The sequence below is a fragment of the Pan paniscus genome, chromosome 7, assembly GCF_029289425.2.
Source record: "Pan paniscus chromosome 7, NHGRI_mPanPan1-v2.0_pri, whole genome shotgun sequence".
NCBI classification, from domain to species: domain Eukaryota; kingdom Metazoa; phylum Chordata; class Mammalia; order Primates; family Hominidae; genus Pan; species Pan paniscus.
This window is the reverse complement of record NC_073256.2, coordinates 85720254-85730772: the sequence shown is the minus strand read 5'-3', so window position 1 is coordinate 85730772 and position 10519 is coordinate 85720254. Positions and strand designations below refer to the sequence as shown.

General features: G+C 45.7%; 1 pseudogene; it reads left to right on the top strand.

Moving 5' to 3' along the window:
- The first annotated feature begins 8627 nt into the window (after positions 1-8627).
- LOC100982292 (small ubiquitin-related modifier 2-like) lies at positions 8628-9544 on the top strand (annotated as a pseudogene).
- Positions 9545-10519: the final 975 nt, after the last annotated feature.

The window sequence follows — 10519 nt, the reverse complement described above, 5'->3', positions numbered from 1 at the left end:
CGGGAGATGGAGGTTGCAGTGAGCTGAGATCACACCATTACACTCCAGCCTGGGCAACAAGAGCAAGACACCATCTCAGGAAAAAAAAAAAAAAAAGAAAGAAAAAATCAAAATAGAATAGAAAGAGCTAAGGAGGCAAAGGAGAACCTAGAAACCCTTTAATTGGTCTTACATTTTAAAAGTAGAAAGGACATTAAAAATCTAATTAAAAAAAAAAAAGACATCTAGACCGGGTGTGGTGGCTCATGCCTGTAATCCCAGCACTTTGGGAAGTCGAGGTGGGTGGATCACCTGAGGTCGGGAGTTTGAGACCAGCCTGGCCAACATGGTGAAACCCCATCTCTACTAAAAATACAAAAAAATTTAGCTGGGAGTGGTGGCGGGCGTCTGTAATCCCAGCTTCTCAGGAGGGTGAGGCAGGAGAATCACTTGAGATTTTTTTTGGCTGGATGGCTCACATTTTGGGAGGCTGTAATCGTAGCATTTTGGGATGCTGAGGCAGGAGGATTGCTTGAGCCCAAAAGTTCACAACCAGCCTGGGCAAAAAAGTGAGATCCCCTCCAGGGGGCAGAGATTGCAGTGAGCTGAAATTGCGCCATTCCACTCCAGGCTGGGTGACACAGTGAGACTCCGTCTCAAAAAAAAAAAAATCTAATTCAATATCCACAGTTTTCTAAGGTAAGGGATTAGAAATTAAGCAGTGTATCCCAGCAGGACACATTAGTTTACAACAAAACCTTGAGTAGAAGTCAGGATTTATAAGTGCCAGTGCATTCTAAACCTAATACAAGATGGGAGGCCCTCCTTGTTTTCCAAGTCATCTGCCCCTGAAACAGAGAAGCTGCAAAAATGCAGTACTATACACAATTCTCACAACCTGGCTTTCCTGTATGTTAACATTTTACATAGCCAACTTTCAATGATCCAAGCCAAAAAATTAACATTGGTACAATGCTATATTCTTTTACAAATGAAGGAACCAAGGCCTGGAGGGGTTAAGGGACTTGCCTAAGGGCGCTCAGCCAACAAGTGGCTAAATTTCCATAAACTTAAAGGACACAGGTAACCAGTTCCCTTTTGTTTCATCTGAAGACCACTTTACATTGAAACATGTTTCTAGAAGAAGGCTGGTTATAAGCATTATGTTGTCTGGCTGACTTCACAGATGCAAGACTAGAGATGAGGCTGTTAGAACTGCCTCGCCTGCTCCTCTGGAAATAGGAGTAGCTTAAGCCCACATAACTGTATGGGCATGTGACAGCCCCCTCTAAGAAAGGCCTTTGCGCCTGGTTCAATGCTTTGCTGCTGTTGCTTTTTTTTTTTTTTTTTTTGCACAGGTCTCACTGTCACCCAGGCTGGAGTACAGTGGCATGATCTCGGCTCACTGCAACCTCGCCTCCCGGGTTCAAGCGATTCTCCTGCCTCAGCCTCCCGAGTAGCTGAGATTACAGGCGCACGCCATCACGCCCACCTAATTTTTGTAGTTTTAGTAGAGACGGGGGTTTCACTATGTTTGCCAGGCTGGTCTCGAACTCCTGACCTCAAGTGATCTTCACCGCCTTGGCCTCCCAGAGTATTGGGATTATAGGCGTGAGCCACCGCGCCCGGCCCCTGCACTCCTAAAATTCTTAATTATTTTATCGTTGAACTTGTTTTGTAAGTAAAATCCCATGGTACAAAGGAGCATGAGCGTGAGCTGGAGCGATAAACCCGCAGCAGGGTGGGGGACTCCGGCCTGCGGGAAACGCAGGCAGGGCCGGCGCCTGAGCCATTATTCAGGCGCCCAGTGCGCATGCGCAAGCCTCGCCAGGGCGGAGAGGCCGGGATAGACCTCGGAATAGCTGCGGCCACTGTAGCAGCTGAAGGGCTGCGGGCGGGAGGAGGGCTGCGCGCGTGTGTCTTTGGAGTCCGTCCCTGCAGCGCCTTGCCCGCCCGTTGGTTCACACAGGGCAGACGTTGTCAGTAAATCATTACAGAACAGAAGCGTCCGCGTGGACATTGCCATCAAGCACACCAGGGGTTACTGGACTTATGCAATGAGTTTAGACTCTGGTTTTGAAAACTGCTGCAGCATTGCAAAAGTGAATATCCATCCACAGGCTTAGAAATAGAAATTGAAGGCCGGGCGCGGTGGCTCACGCCTGTAATCCCGGCACTTTGGGGCTGGCGGATCACCTGAGATCAGGAGTTCCAGGCCAGCCTGACCAATATGATGAAACCTTGCCTCTACTAAAAATACAAAAATTAGCCGGGCGTGGTGGCATGTGCCTGTAATCCCAGCTACTGGGGGGGGGCGGGGGGGGGGAGGTGGGGGGTGGGGACCGCGGGGAGAGGGTGGTGAGACAGGAGAATCGCTTGAACCCGGGAGGCAGAGGTTGCAGTTAGCTGAGATAGCGCCACAGCACTCCAGCCTGGGCAAAAAGAGCAAAACTCCGTCTCAAAAAAAAAAAAAAAAAAAGAAAAGAAAAGAAAAGAAAGAAATAGAAATTAAATTTAAAGAGTGTAACATTCAACAGAAAACACTTTTCATATGATGCTTCGGATGAACCAGTAATTAGAGAGAAAGACAATTTTAAAATGGCTTTTGGCCGGACATGGTGGCTCACGCCTGTAATTTCAGCACTTTGGGAGGCTTAGGCCAGTAGATCACCTGAGGTCAGGAGTTCGAGAGCAGCCTGGCCAACACGTCGAAACTCCATCTCTACTAAAAAAAAACAAAAATTAAGACCGGGCGCGGTGGCTCACGCCTGTAATCCCAGCCCCTTGGGAGGCCAAGGCAGGCGGATCACCAGGTCAGGAGATGGAGACCATCCTGGCCAACATTGTGAAACCTTGTCTCTACTAAAAATACAAAAATTAGCTGGGTGTGGTGGGGGGCGCCTGTAGTCCCAGCTACTCCGGAGCCTGAGGCAGGAGAATCGCTTGAACCTGGGAGGCGGAGGTTGCAGTGAGGCGAGATTGCACCACTGCTCTCCAGCACGGCGACAGAGCTAGACTCCGTCTCAATAAATAAATAAATAAATAAATAAATAAATAAATAAATGAAATTTAGAAATAAAACGGGTTTTTCCTAACGTGATGGTTATCCCAGTTACACTGATTTTATCTTTACAAGTTATATGAATGTATTAAATTATCATGTGCACTCTGAAAATGGGTACATCTATGACATATCAATGAAAACATTAAAAAATAGGTCAGACTCAGTGGCTCCCGCCTGTAATCCCAGCACTTTGGGAGGCCGAGGTGAGCGGATCACCTGAGGCCAGGAGTTGGAGACCATCCTGGTCAACATGGTGAAACCCTGTCTCTACTAAAAATGCAAAAATTACCCGGGTGTGGTGTGCTTTTATAATCTCAGCTACTCAAGGGGCTGAGGCAGGAGAATCACTTGACTCTGGGAGGCAGAAGTTGCAGTGAGCCGAGATAGCGCCACTGCACTCCAGCCTGGGTGACAGAGCAAGACTGTCTCAAAAAAAAAAAAAAAAAAAAAGAAGGCTGAGATGGGAGGATCACTTGAGCCGGGGAGGGTGAGGCTGCAGTGAGCTGTGATGGCACCACTGCACTCCAGTTTGGGTGCCAGAGGGGGGTCTTTGCAGATGTAGTCAAGTTAGGGATCTGGAGATGAGATCATCCTGCATTATCCAGGTGGGCCCTAAACCCAATGACAAGTGTTTATAAGAGAAAGAAGAGGAGGACCCAGACCAGGAGAAAGTCATGTGAAGATGGAGGCAGAGATTAGAATCCTGCAGCCACAAACCAAGGAATGCCTGGAGCTGCCAGAGGCTGAAAGAGGCAAAGAAGCATTCTTCCCTAGCACCTTTTGAGGGAGTACAGCCCTGTTAACACCTTCGTTTTGGACTTCTGGCCTCTGGAACTGTGAGAGAATACATTTCTGTTATTTTAAACCACCCACTTTGTAGAACTTTGTTACGGCAGCCTCAGGAAACTAACGCAGTCGTCTTGCAGAGCATAGTAAAGCTGAACTTCAGTGTTGGTAAATTCTTGTTAAGAGGATTTATTAGCCTGTTTTTTATGAAAACAACATTTTGGTGGCATCATTCAGAACAGTCCTGTGGCTCCTCCATCTTGCCACCAACGCTGTCTAACTCCCCGAATTCCCCACTTCTCCCTCCTACGTTTTATTCCCAGACCACTGATCTGAATAGAGAATGCACAGGTAATACCCAAGGTGACTCATTAGGAAGACAAATACCTAATTTAGTATTCCAACATCAGAAAACGTAAATCTAATGAAGGATGATTTTTACCCAAATGAACATCGGGAAGGTAATTACCGCTGTGATTTGGGGGTGAAGTAGCACGCTTTGTTTCCTCAAGGTGTTACTTCTCTGTATTAACAGAGCCACATCCAGGCCTTGGAATGCCTTGTTAAGAGAAGAAAATTCTCTTTCTTTCAAAGCTGCCAGGCATATGTTTCTTTATATTTTCCTTCTTTTAAGAAAGAAACAAAAACTGTTTTTTTTTTTTTTTTTTTTTTTTGAGACGGAGTCTTGCTCTCTCGCCCAGGCTGGAGTGCAGTGGCGTGATCTCCGCTCACTGCAAGCTCCGCCTCCCGGGTTCACGCCATTCACCTGCCTCAGCCTCCTGAGTAGCTGGGACTACAGGGGTCCACCACCGCGCCCGGCTAATTTTTTTTGTATTTTTAGTACAGACGGGGTTTCACCGTGGTCTCGATCTCCTGAACTCGTGATCCACCCGCCTCGGCCACCCAAAGTGCTGGGATTACAGGCGTGAGCCATCGCGCCCGGCCCCAACACTAAAAGGATGGACAAACAGATTGATATTTCTCTCCCAAATGCGGCAGTTACGAAGAATGAGGCAGATCTGCGTTTATTGAGTAGAAAAACAGAAAAAGCACATTTCAGAACAATGGGTATTTAGTCCTTGCATTTTTTCTCTTTTGTCTCATAGCTTTAATAATTATCTTTATGTGGACAAATCTTATATGTATATCTTCAGCTTGGATCTCTTCCCTGAGCCCAGATTCTGCCCAACATCTCCACTATGAAGTCCAACAGGCATCTCAAACTTAATTTGTGTGGCTAGGCGCGGTGGCTCACGTCTGTAATCCCAGCACTTTGGGAGGTCAAGACAGGCAGCTCACGAGGTTAGGAGATCGAGACCATCCTGGCTAACACGGTGAAACCCCGTCTCTACTAAAAATACAAAAAATTAGCCGGGTGTGGTGGCGGGCGCCTGTAGTCCCAGCTACTGGGGAGGCTGAGGCGGGAGAATGGCGTGAACCTGGGAGGTGGAGCTTGCAGTGAGCCGAGATCGCGCCACTGCACTCCAGCCTGGGCGACAGAGCGAGACTCCATCTCAAAACACACACACACACAAAAACAACAACAACAAAAAACCCACTTAATTTGTGCAAAAACAAATTCGTGGCATTCCTCCCTACCTTGCTTCATCCATGACTTCCCTCAGTTAATGCCATTCTAATCTTCAGCTTCTCAGTCAAATATAAGTGAACAAGCAGGTAAGCAGGAAAAGAAAAAAGGCCTTAGAGTCATCCTTCTCTTGTCTCTTACCCTACATTGAATCCTTGAATGGGACCAGCCCTCACCATCTCTGTAGCTGTTGCAGGGCTCCTAACATCATCTCTCTGGCGTGATCACGGCTCACTGCAGCCTCAGTCTCCCTAGGCTCAGGTAATCCTCCCACCTCAGCCTCTTGAGAAGCTGGGACTACCGGCATGCACCACCATACTTGTCTAATTTTTTTGTATTTTTGGTAGAGACAGGGTTGGCCAGACTGGTCTCAAACTCCTGGGCTCAAGTGATCCGCCTGCCTCGGACACTCAGAAAGCGCTGGGATTACAGGCATGGGCCACCATGCCCAGCCACACACTGATCTTTTTAAAACCTAAGACAGATCATGTCACTCTTCTGTTCAAAATCTTCTGTAGACATAAATGAAGACCAACTGAGAAAAGCAAAGGCTATTTATTCAGAGCTTGCTATAGCAAGGCAGTTAGCCACCATCACTTGTGTTTGCAGAGTCTCAAAGGCAGGTAGGGGAAACAGAAAAGCTTTATAGCAGAAAAAGGGAAGGCTTCAGGTCGGTCCTGAATGGAGGCTGCTGGCTTGGGAAAACTGTAGGTGACTAACTAGAAGGAAAGCACCCGATGTGATTGGTTAGGGGTGTGTATTTGACTTTTCTGCTTGGTCCTAAGTTGGAAGTGGGCATAAAAACCAGGGAAGCTGTCAGTTACTAATCAAGTTCTTCCTAGCCATTTTGGGCCAGTTGTTATAGCTGGTGTTGTTTAGCATCCTGAACTGTTTTAGAGATAGAGTGTGGCTTCTGCAAGTCTGAATTAAGCATGCTGGCTCCCTGTGCTGTTAATTGTAGATAAGGGATTGATTTTCTGGGCAGGTGGCTGCAGGTTGTCGGTCAGAGTTATAGTTTATTTATTTATTAGAGATGAGGTCTCTCAATGTTGCCCAAAGTGCTGAACTCAACTCCTGGGTTCAAGTGATCTTCCTGTCTCAGCCTCCTGAGTAGCTGGGTAGTCCCAGCTGTGGCACCAAGCACTGCTCAGAGTACTCTTTTTATTTGTATTATTATTAATTTATATATTTATCTGTTTTTGAACAAGGTTTTGCTCCGTCACCCAGGCTGGAGTGCAGTGTGGCACAATCATAGCTCACTGCAGCCTCAAACTCCTGGGCTCAAACAATCCTCCTTCCTTAGCCTCCCAAGTAACTGGGACTACAGGTGTGCACTAACACACCCAACTAGTTTTAAACATTTTTTGTAGCTGGGCACAGTGACTCATGCCTGTAATCCCAGCACTTTGGGAGGCCAAGGCGGGTGGATCACCTGAGGTCAGGAGTTTGAGAACAGCCTGGCCAACACAGTGAAATCCTGTCTGTGCTAAAAATATAAAAAAATTAGCTGGGCATGGTGGCACACACCTGTAGTCCCAGCTACTCAGGAGTTTGAGGCACCAGAATCGCTTGAACCTGGGAGGCGGAGGTTGCAGAGAGCAGAGATCGTGCCGCTGCACTCCAGCCTGGGCGAAAGAGCAAGACTCTGTCTTGAAAAAACAAAACCAGGCCGGGCGCAGTGGCTCACGCCTGTAATCCCAGCACTTTGGGAGGCTGAGGCGGGTGAATCACGAGGTCAGGAGATCGAGACCATCTTGGCTAATGCGGTGAAACCCCGTCTCTACTAAAAATACAAAAAATAAGCCAGGCGTGGTGGTGGACGCCTGTAGTCCCAGCTACTCGGGAGGCTGAGGCAGTAGAATGGCGTGAACTCAGAAGGTGGAGCTTGCAGTGAGCCGAGATCACGCCACTGTACTCCAGCCTGGGCGACAGAGTGAGACTCTGCCTCAAAAACAAACAAACAAACAAACAAACAAACCATTTTTTGTAGAGACGAGGTCTCGCTATGTTACCCGGGGTGGTCTCAAGCTCCTGAGCTCAAGCGATCCTCCCATCTTGGCCTCCCAAAGTGCTAGGCTTACAGGCATGGACTGCCACGCCTGGGCTTCTTGCTACCCCTTAACAATAAGGCGGCTCCTCCTCAGGCTTTCACAGTCAGCTCTTCTACTCCAATGCTTTTCCTTCAGGAAATCCCAAGGTCACTGTAGATAAATAAAATAGATTTTTAGAGCTCCTTTAAAATTTTTATTTCATTGTTTAAATTGACAGATAAAATTGTATTTATCATGTGTAGCATGATGTTCTGTATATATACATTGTGGAATGACAAGATCTAGCTAATTAACATATGCATTACCTCACATAGCTATCATTTTTGTGGCAAGAATGCATAACATCCACTCTGTTAGCATTTTTCAAGAATACATTATATTGTTATTAACTACAGGCACCATGGTGTATGGTGGAGCTCCTTGGAACATCTCTCAACACAGGCTGATGGCATAACAGCAATGAATGGACACAAAATTATGTGGTCTACATTTGTCATTCTCTGAAGGTCTGGCTAATAGATAAAATGTTGACTATCAGGGCAGAATTGAAGGGCTCCATTTATTTCAAAACATTCCCTAAGTAGATAGCTTTTTGACCGGCGTGGTGGCTCAGGCCTATAATTCCAGCAATTTGGGAGGTCGAGGTGGGTAGATTGTTTGAGCCCAGGAATTGGAGACCAGTCTGGTCAACATAGAGAGATCCTTCCCTTCTTCTCTCCCTTCCTTGCTTCATTTCTTTCTTTTTTAAAATTATTTTTATGGCTGGGCACGGTGACTCATGCCTGTAATCCCAGCACTTTAGGAAGCTGAGGTGAGCAGATCACCTGAGATCAGGACTCGAGACTAGCCTGGTCAACATGGTGAAACCCCATCTCTACTAAAACTACAAAAATTGGTCAGATATGGTGGTGGGAGCCTGTAATCCCAGCTACTTGGGAGGCTGAAGCAGGAGAATCACTTGAACCTGGGGAGCGGAGGTTGCAGTGAGCTGAGATCACACCACTGCACTCCAGCCTGTGCGACAGAACGAGACCCTATCTCAAAAAAAAAATATATATATATATAATTATTATTATTATTATTATTTTGAGACAGAGTCTTACTCTGTCACCCAGGCTGGAGTGCAGTGGCACAATCTCGGCTCGCTGCAACCTCCGCCTCCTGGGTTCAAGCAGTTCTCCTGCCTCAGCCTCCTGAGTAGCTGGGATTACAGGCATGGGCCACCATGCCCGGCTAATTTTTGTATTTTTAGTAGAGACGGGGTTCCACCGTGTTGGCCAGGCTGGTCTCGAACTCCTGACCTCGTGACCCACCCGCCTCGGCCTCCCAAAGTGCTGGGATTACAGGCATGAGCCACCGTGCCTGGCCTATTATTTTTTTTTTTTTTAAAAAGATTTTGCTCATTCCATGCGAACCTGGTACCTCTCTTGTGAAGCTACAGCTGAGGAGACTCTGATGCTCGCCATAGCTGACGAAAAGCCCAAGGAAGGAGTCAAGGCTGAGAACCACAATCATATTAATTTAACGGTGGCGGGGCAAGATGGTTCTGTGATGCAGTTTAAGATTAAGAGGCATACACCACTTAGTAAACTAATGAAAGCCTATTGTGAAAGACAGGGATTGTCAATGAGGCAGAATAGATTACGATTCCACAGGTAACCAATCAATGAAACAGACACACCTGCACAGTTGGAAATGGAGGATGAAGATACAATTGATGTGTTCCAACAGCAGACGGGAGGTGTCTACTGAAAAAGGAACCTGCTTCTTTACTCCAGAACTCTGTTCTTTCAAGACCAAGATTACATTCTCAATTAGAAAACTGCAATTTGGTTCCACCACATCCTGACTACTACAGTATAGTTTTCTCTATTCTTTCATTTCCCCTTTTCCCATTCCTTTATTGTATGTAAAGTAATTGGTATATGTGCACAAGCATATTGCATTTTTTTTTAACTAAACAGCCAATGGTATGTTTTGATTGACATCAAGTGGAGATGGAATGGGGAAAAATACTGATTCTGTGAAAATACCCCCTTTCTCCATTAGTGGCATGCTCATTCAGCTCTTTATATTCCAGTAATTTATTTTGCTCTCACTGTTTTAACAAAAAGTAAATAAATAAAAAATAAAAATCCTTGCATACCTTGTTCAATTGGAGAATTTTACTGTTTTTCATTTATCATTGTAAAACCAAGGACAATTTTATAACTTTTTTGTACGTAGCTGTTACATGTAGGGCAATCTGTCTTTAAGTAGGGATAAATTACTCTAAAACAAAAAAGAATCCTAGGTAGTTTTCCCTTCAAGTCTTGTTGTTTAAATAAACTTCTTGTTTAAAAAAATAAGTAAATAAAATAAAAAAGAGTTTTTACTAAGATGGGGGGCTTATCATGTTGCCCAGGCTTGTCTTGAGATCCTGGGCTCAAGTATGTTTTGTGGTTCATCCACATTCATGTATTGGTACTTCATGCTTTTTTCTTTCTTTCTTTCTTTTTTGGAGATGGAGTTTTGCTCTTGTTGCTCAGGCTGGAGTATAATGGCGCGATCTTGGCTCACTGCAACCTCTGCCTCCAGGATTCAAGCGATTCTTCTGCCTCAGCCTCCCGAGTAGCTGGGATTACAGGCATGTGCCACCATGCCCTGCTAAATTAAATTTTTAGCAGAGACAGGGTTTTGCCATTGTTGGTCAGTCTGGTCTCGAACTCCTGAGCTCAGGTGATCCACCCACCTCAGCCTCCCAAGTGCTGGGATTAAGGTGTGAGCTACCGTGCCCAGCCTACTTCATGCTTTTTTATGGCTAAGTAATATCTCAACTTGTGTATACCATGTTTTGTGTAACTGTTCATCCACGGTTGGACATTTGGGTTATTTTCATCTTTTAGCTCTTGTGAATAGTGCTGCTATGAATATTTGTGTATAAACATTTGTTTGAATCCCTGCTTTCAATTATTTTGGGTTTCAAGTAGAAATGGTGGGTCCTATGATGATTCTATAATTGCTTTTTAAGGAACAGATAAACTATTTTCCATAGTGGCTGCAGTATTTTAC